Source organism: Oncorhynchus kisutch, unplaced genomic scaffold (genome assembly GCF_002021735.2).
Source record: "Oncorhynchus kisutch isolate 150728-3 unplaced genomic scaffold, Okis_V2 scaffold2012, whole genome shotgun sequence".
Classification (NCBI taxonomy): Eukaryota; Metazoa; Chordata; class Actinopteri; order Salmoniformes; family Salmonidae; genus Oncorhynchus; species Oncorhynchus kisutch.
The window spans coordinates 25,097-34,370 of NW_022263957.1; positions in this window are offsets into that span (position 1 = coordinate 25,097).

The window sequence follows — 9,274 nt, forward strand, 5'->3', positions numbered from 1 at the left end:
TTTGGTCACACAACAATGCCACAGATCTCTGAGGGAGCGGGCAATTGGCATGCTGACTGCAGGAATGTCCACTGGAGCTGTTGTCAGGGAATTTAATGTACAGTACCAGTCAAAAGTTTGGACTCACCTTCTCATTCAAGGGTTTTTCTTTATTTGGACTATTTTCTACATAGTAGAATAATAGAGAAGACATCAAAATGATAAAAAAAACACATGGAATCATGTAGTAATCACAAGTGTTAAATCAAAATATATATTTTATTCTTCAAAAGTTGCCACCCTTGCTTTCTCTCAACCAGTTTCACCTGGAATCCTTTTATGAGTTCCCTCATATGATGAGAACTTGTAGGCTGCTTTTCCTTCACTCTGCGATCCAACTCATCCCAAACCATCTCGATTTGGTTGAGGTCAGGGGATTGTGTAGGCCAGGTCATCTGATGCAGCAGTCCATCACTCTCCTTCTTGGTCAAATAGCTCTTCCACAGCCTGGAGGTGTGTTGGGTCATTGTCCTGTTGAAAAACAAATGACAGTGGAACTAAGCCCAAACCAGATGGGATGGCATATCCCTGCAGAATGCTGTGGTAGTCATGCTGGTTAAGTGTGACTTGAATAAATAAATCACTGACATTGTCAACAGCAAAGCACCCGCACACCATCACATCTCTTCCTCCATGCTTCACGGTGGGAACCACAAATGCGGAGATAATCTGTTCATCTACTCCTCGTCTCACAAAGACACGTTCGGAACCAAATACTCAAACTTGGACTCATCAGACCCAAGGACAGATATCCACCGGTCTAATGTCCATTGCTCGTGTTTCTTGGCCCAAGCAAGTCTCTTCTTCTTATTGGTGTCCTTTAGTAGTGGTTTCCTTGCAGCAATTCGACCATGAATGCCTGATTCACGCAGTCTCCTCTGAACCGATGATGTTGAGATGTGTCTGTTACTTGAACTTTGTGAAGCATTTATTTGGGCTGCAATTTCTAAGGCTGGTAACTCTAATGAACTTATGCATCAGAAGTAACTCTGGATCTTCCATTCTTGTGGTGGTCCTTAAAGTAATGGACTGTTGTTTCTCTTTGCTTATTTGAGCTGCTATTGACATAATATGGACTTCGTATTTTACCCAATAGGGCTATCTTCTGTATACCACCCCTACCTTGTCACAACACAACTGATTGGCTCAAACACATTAAAACCTGTTATGGCTAGGGATTCCGCTAGCGGAACATTTCAACAAAATCCGGTGAAATTGCAGAGTGCAAAATATATATAAAATATAATATTATTTTTTTGGGAAATATTTCACTTTCATGCATTCACAAGTGCAATACCACAAATTAAAGCTTAAGGCTCCATAATGTTTCATCATTAGATACTACAGTCCTCCTTTAAGACTCCATAATGTTTCATCATTAGATACTACAAGGCTCCTTTAAGACTCCATAATGTTTCATTATTAGATGGTACAGTCCTCCTTTAAGACTCCATAATGTTTCATCATTAGATGCTACAGTCCTCCTTTAAGACTCCATAATGTTTCAAAATTAGATGCTACAGTCCTCCTTTAAGACTCCATAATGTTTCATCATTAGATGCTACAGTCCTCCTTTAAGACATCATGTTTAGAATGTGTCTGGAAGCGCTACTCTATCTATTCTACTCTCATCCTTTCGGTTTCAATAATATTAGTAGGCCATGTAACTTAACCTGTAGTGACACCCAGCCCGTGAACGGGACCGTTATCATCATCTGACACTAATTAGCATAATGCAACGGACATAAATCTTCCTAGAAAATCTTCCTATTCATGAAAATCACAAGTGAAATATATTGGAACACAGCGTAGCCTTTTGTTAATCACCCTGTCATCTCAGATTTTCAAAATATGCTTTACAGCCAACGCTAGACAAGCATCTGTGTAAGTTTATAATAGCCTAGCATAGCATTATGCCTTGCTAGCAGCAGGCAAACTTGTCACGGAAATCAGAAAAGCAATCAAATTAAATCGTTTACCTTTGATGAACTTCGGATGTTTTCACTCACGAGACTCCCAGGTAGACAGCCAAAGTTCATTTTTTCCCAAAATATTATTTTTGTAGGCGAAATAGCTCCGTTTGTTCTTCGTGTTTGGCTGAGAAATCGCCCGGAAATTGCGGTCACAACTCCGAAAAATATTCCAAATTAGCTCCATAATATCGACAAAAACATGGCAAACGTTGTTTAGAATCAATCCTCAAGGTGTTTTTCTAATATCTATTTGATAATATATCCGTCGGGACAATTACTTTTTCTCAAGGACCGATTGGAGTAATGGCTACCTCTGCACTTTACGCGAGAATCTCTCTCGGAGCCACCATGTGACCACTTACGCAATGTGCCCCCATACGGCTATTCTTCAATAGAAATGCGTAAAACTACGTCACAATGCTGTAGACACCTTGGGGAATACGTAGAAAGCATAAGCTCGTTGATGGTACATTCAAAGCCATATAGGGAGTCATTGGAACGCAGCGCTTTCAAAACCTGGGGCACTTCCGGATTGGATTTTTCTCAGGCTTTCGCCTGCAACATCAGTTCTGTTATACTCACAGACAATATCTTTACAGTTTTGGAAACGTTAGAGTGTTTTCTATCCAAAGCTGTCAATTATATGCATATTCTAGTATCTTTTCCTGACAAAATATCCCGTTTAAAACGGGGACGTTTTTTTTCTCCAAAAATGTAAAGACTGCCCCCTAACACCAAGAGGTTTTAAGGTAATCAGAAATATTTAGGACGAACTTATTCCTTGACACCCATTTTGAAACTAACTGCAGCTCTATGTTAAGTGTTGCAGTCATTTCAGTCGATGTAGTAGCTGACATGTACAGTGTTGAGTCAACGCATACATAGACTCACTGGCTTTACTCAAATGTCATTGGCATGTTGTTGGTAAAGATTGAAAAAAGTAGGTGCCAAACAGCTGCCCTGGGGAATTCCTGATTCAAACTTGATTTTGTTGTACAGGTTTCCATTAAAGAACACTCTCTGTGTTCTGTTAGACAGGTAGCTCTGGGGCGGCAGGTAGCCTAGTGGTTAGAGCGGTAGGCCAGTAACCGAAAGATTGCTGGATCGAAACCCTGAGCTGACAAGGTAAAAAACTCTGTCGTTCTGCCCCTGAACAAGGCAGTCCTAGGCCATCATTGAAAAAAAGAATTTGTTTATAACTGACTTGCCTAGTTAAATAAAGGTTACATTTTAAAAGAAAAACTCTTTATCCACAATATAGCAGGGGGTGTAAAGCCATTTTTATCATCCATGTCTCTCAGCCAATCAGTCATTTGTAAGTGCTGTGCTAGTTGAATGAACTTCCCTATAAGCTGAAAGTCTATATTTGTTTACTGTAAAATAGCATTGTATCTGGTAAAATATTTTTTTTCCAAAATTGTAAGTGTTGGTAACAGTCTGATTGGTCAGCTATTTAAGCCAGTAAAGGGAGCTTTACTATTCTTGGGTAGTGGAATGACTTTAGCTTCCCTCCAGGCCTGAGGGCACACACTTTCTAGTAGGCTTAAATTAAAGACAAGGCCAATAGGAATGGCCATATCGGCCACTATTGTCCTCAATTTTCCATCCACGTTGTCAGACACCAGTGACTTGTCATTGTTGATTTTATTTGCGCAAAATTTCATTGAAGATGCTCCAAAGATTTTTACTATCATTCTTCATGTCATTTATCTTTGTTTCATAGTGTAGTTTCTTCTTTATATTGAGTTTAGTCACATATCTCAATTTGCAATAGGTGTCACGAATATTACCGAAGGTGGCTCCCCTCCCCGTTCGGGTGGCGCTCGGCGGTCGTCGTCGCCGGTCTACTAGCTGCCACCGATCCTTTTTCGTTTGGTTTTGTCTAATTGTTTTCACCTGTTCATTGTTTGGTTGTTAGGGTGGTAAGTTCGCTTCGCACACTTCTGTTTGTGTGGAGCTGTCTTCTGTTCGTGTGGAGCTGTCTTCTGTTTGTGTGGGCTTGTCTTCTGTTTGTGTGGGCCTGTCTTCTGTTTGTGTGGGCTTGTCTTCTGTTTGTGTGGGCTTGTCTTCTGTTTGTGTGGGCCTGTCTTCTGTTTGTGTGGGCTTGTCTTCTGTTTGTGTGGGCTTGTCTTCTGTTTGATTGTCTCCTGTTTTGTGAGAGGTGTTCGTGTCTGTTGTTTTTATTTCGCTGTCCAGATATTTTACCAGAGTTAAGACTTAAATGGAGTTTATTTACACCTATGTTTGGTGTTAACATTTGTACCTTGTTTGGTTGGACATTAAAGCGTGTTTTTCCCCATATCCTCTGCTCTCTGCGCCTGACTCCACACCCATTCACTCATTGAGCGTTATAATAAGTTTCATTCTTCATGTCATTTATCTTTGGTTCATTGTGTAGTTTCTTCTTTTTATTCAGTTTAGTCAAATGATTTCTCAATTTGCAATCAGTTATTCAGTCAGACCTATATGCCATCTCTTTTGCCTACCTCTTCATCATACCATTTTGTAATTCCTCATCAATCCACGTGGATTTAACAGTTTTTACAGTCATTTTCTTAATGGGTGCTGCTTATTAGTAACTGGGATAAGCAGTTTGAAATGTGTCAAGGGCAGTGTCTGGTTGCTCATCATTACACACCACAGACCAACAAATATTATTTACATCAATAACATAGGAATCACTACATAAAATTGTATGACCTCTTATACACAATATTAGTCCCAGCCGTTGGAACGGTGGTTTTCCTAGACATGGCTCCTATATTGTGATCACTACATCTGATGGATCTGGATACTGCTTTAAAACCCATTTCTGCAGCATTAGTAAAGATATGATCAAACCATGTTGATGATTTCATTCCTCTACTGTTTGTCACTACCCTGGTAAGTTGATAGATAACCTGAACCAGGTCGCCAGCACTGGTTACAGTTTGAAGCTTTCGTTTGAGTGGGCAGCCTGATCACAGCTTTTCTTCAGTACCAGTTAATTAATTACCAAAGTCTTGAGTTTAGTTTGCCTGTTCTACAGTCTAGTAAAGATAGGGGGTTTGACTGGGACAGGCAATGTAACACCCATAATGTTTTAAGGAAAAGTTTTTGTAAAACAAGCACATTACATCGGATCATTGAAACTTTCTCTCCAAAGCTAACTTTCATCAAGGTTTTATATGGTCAATTGGTTTCTCTCTTTTCATTGGCAGAATCCTTTTTCAGTGTTATGATATTCATAACATCCATATACACGAGTCTATCTTCCTGTCAACTAACAGAACTCTGCTGGTTGTCCTGGTAACAGATACCAGTGGGCAGATCTATTGTATTTGTTCCAACTAAACTACAGCACTTACTTTGATGTGTCAAATCTGATCCTTTCTTCTCTTCTCCTCCTCTCACAGTTCCACTCAGCCCTGTTGTTTTCCTGCAGTCCACCAGCAGCACAGACAACCTCTTCATACCCAGCAGTAAGGTGCTACCAGGAGAGGCACGACACAGGGACTCCGGGAGGGAGGAAGGGCTAGCGTTGTCCTGGTAACCATAAAGAGGGGACACAGACGCACATCATTATGGATGCTGATGCCACTGTTGTCATGAAGTGCTTTACAGAAACCCAGCCCAGAGAGAGCAAGCTGTATGCTAGACCAGACCAAGCTGTATGCTAGACCAGACCAAGCTGTATGCTAGACCAGACCAAGCTGTACCATCTGGTGTTCTGATCTGGAGAGACTCTTCTCTGCCTCGTCAGCATCAGGATGTTGTTGAGGCTCCCCAGAGGATCCACCATAGTCATGTCTCTCTCCTGTGTGAACGAGAACAACAAAATGAGTAGTAAACTCCCTTTGATATTTTAAGTAGAACATATGCTTCAATATTGAATTTTAAAAGCCTGTTATACTAGATGAGGGGAACTTTAATATAGACAACATGGAGAATTCAATACATCTAATTGAAAAGTCCCTAAAATATATGAACCAATGGCAGATTGACCCTTTAACCATTCCTACAGTACTGAACAACATATTCAAGGGTAGTACTTCAGTAGAATGCCCCTTAAAGACCACACATTAGTTCAACAACGGCATAGTTTGTGTCCCTGTTGAAGACAGTACTCACTGATGGTAATCGGATATTCTGTCTCCTCCTCTTTCACTCCCAAAATGTCTTCCTCCTTCACCTTTATTGAGACAGCATCCTCTTCCTCTCTAAAAGGTTCATTCTCTTCTATCACTATAACAGCCTCCTCTTCCTCCTTTTTCATTCTGAAATGTTCTTTCACTATAACAGCATCTTCTTCCTTCACTATAACAGTCTCCTCTTCCTCCTTTTTCATTCTAAAAGGTTCTTTCACTATAACAGTCTCCACTTCCTCCTTTTTCATTCTGAAATGTTCTTTCACCATAACAGCATCTTCTTCCTTCACTATAACAGTCTCCTCTTCCTCCTTTTTCATTCTAAAAGGTTCTTTCACTATAACAGTCTCCTCTTCCTCCTTTTTCATTCTAAAAGGTTCTTTCTCTTCTTTCACTGTAACCTCATCCTCTTCTTCAATGTTCATTGCCAGAGCTTCTTTCTGCAAACAGCAGACCTCCTCTTCTATAGCAGGGGATGAGTACTTTAATGAACTCATGGTCAGGGATGTTAGCTAGCGAGTTAGCATTAGCGAATAGCCTAGTGCTAGGCTCAGCATCAATCTTTAACAAGTTTGCAAATTAGGTTACAGTTAACCAGTTAATACGTCAACAGAACTGTGTTTAAAACACTGAGATTAGATCATGTACATTAAGATGGTCTAAAGCGTCAATCTTTCACTTTTATGTTGGCTAGCAAGCTACCGAGGTGGTTGAAAGAGTAGCCGCGTTGTTGTTCCTGAAGAAGCGTCCGTCCAGTCCATTACACGTCACGGAGAATCATCACCTGAAAGACGCTCGTCGCCATCTGCTGTCTGGAGTGGGTAACGCAGTTTGGAAACAATACATTACACTACACTTTTGTATTGGAAAGAACGTACCGTAATTTCTAATATCTAAAAAGGATTAAACTTTTTTACATGTTTTATCATTTTTATTTTTATGAAAATCACTGAGGAGGGTCCTCCCCTTCCTCCTCTCAGGAGCCTCCACTTCCTCCTCTGAGGAGCATCCCCTTTCTCCTCTGAGGAAGCTCCCCTTCCTCCTCTCAGGAGCCTCCACTTCCTCCTCTGAGGAGCCTCCCCTTTCTCCTCTGAGGAAGCTCCCCTTCCTCCTCTCAGGAGCCTCCACTTCCTCCTCTGAGGAGTCTCCCCTTTCTCCTCTGAGGAAGCTCCCCTTCCTCCTCTCAGGAGCCTCCCCTTCCTCCTCTGAGGAAGCTCCCCTTCCTCCTCTCAGGAGCCTCCCCTTCCTCCTCTGAGGAGCCTCCCCTGCACCCAAAGGACATCCAGCCAACTTTTGTGGGAAGCATTGGAGTAAACATGGGCCAGCATCCCTGTGGAAAGCTTTCGACACCTTGTAGAGTCCATGCCCCGACGAATTTAGGCTAATCTGAGGGAGAAAGAGGAGGGTCCAACTTCATATTAGGAAGGTGTTCGAAATGTTTGGTATAAGCAGTGGATATATCTGCCATTTAGCAGACACTTTTATCTAAAGGGATTTGCAGTCATGTTTGCAAACAATTAACATATGGATGGTCCCAGGAATCAAACCCACTACCCTGGTTTAACAAGCACTATACTCCACCAACTGAGCAACAGGACCACAAGGAATGATCAAGGAATGACGCAGATAAACACACACAGCCTGAGTTTCAAAAATATAATTAAATCAAAGACCGTAACATTGAAACTGACATACTTCATATTAGACGTAGGCCGATTAATTAGGGCCGATTTCAAGTTTCAACTTTATTTAATCTTTATTTAACTAGGCAAGTCAGTTAAGAACACATTCTTATTTTCAATGACGGCCTAGGAACGGTGGGTTAACTGCCTTGTCCAGGGGTAGAACGCTAGAATTTCACCTTGTCAGCTCGGGGGATCCAAACTTGCAACCTTACAGTTAACTCGTCCAACGCTCTAACCACCTGCCTCATTACACTCCACGAGGATCCTGCCTGTTATGCAAATGCAGTAGAAGCCAAGGTAAGTTGCTAGCTAGCATTAAACTTCTTATAAAAAACAATCAATCATAATCACTAGTTATAACTACACATGGTTGATGATATTACTAGTTTATCTAGCATATCCTGTCGATGCGGTGCGTATCGTTGCTCCAATGTGTACCTAACCATAAACACCAATGCCTTTCTTAAAATCAATACACAGAAGTATGTATTTTTAAACCTGCATATTTAGCTAGAAGCAATCCAGTTTAGCAGGCAATATTAACCAGGTGAAAATGTGTCAATTCTCTTGCGTTCATTGCACGGAGAGTCAGGGTATTTGCAACAGTTTGGGCAGCCTGGCTCATTGCGAACTAATTTGCCAGGACTTTAAGTAATTATGACATAACATTGAAGTTTGTGCAATTTAACAAGTATATTTAGACTTAGGGACGCCACCCTTTAGATAAAATACCGAACGGTTCTGTATTTCACTGAAATAATAAATGTTTTGTTTTCGAAATGATAGTTTCCGTATTCGACCATATTAATGACCAAAGGCTCGTATTTCTGTGTGTTATGTTATAATTAAGTCTATGATCTGATAGAGCAGTCTGACTGAGCGATTGTAGGCAGCAGCAGGCTCGTAAGCATTCATTCAAACAGCACTTTCATGCGTTTTGCCAGCAGCTCTTCGCAAGCACAGCGCTGTTTATGACTTCATGCCTATCAGCCTAATGGCTGGTGTAACCAATGTCAAATGGCTAGCTAGTTAGCAGGCGCACGCTAATAGCGTTTCAAACGTCACTCGCTCTGAGACTTGGAGTAGTTGTTCCCCTTGCTCTGCAAGGGCCTGCGGCTTTTGTGGAGCGATGGGTAACGCTGCTTCGAGTGTGGCTGTTGTCGATGTGTTCCTGGTTCGAGCCCAGGTAGGGACGAGGAGAGGGACGGAAGCTATACTGTTACACTGGCAATACTACACTGGCAATACTAGAGTGCCTATAAGAACATCCAATAGTCAAAGGTATATGAAATACAAATGGTATAGAGAGAAATAGTTCTATAAATACTATATTAACTACAACCTAAAACCTCTTACCTTGGAATATTGAAGTCTCATGTTAAAAGGAACCACCAGCTTTCATATGTTCTCATGTTCTGAGCAAGGAACTCAAACGTTAGCTTTTTTACAT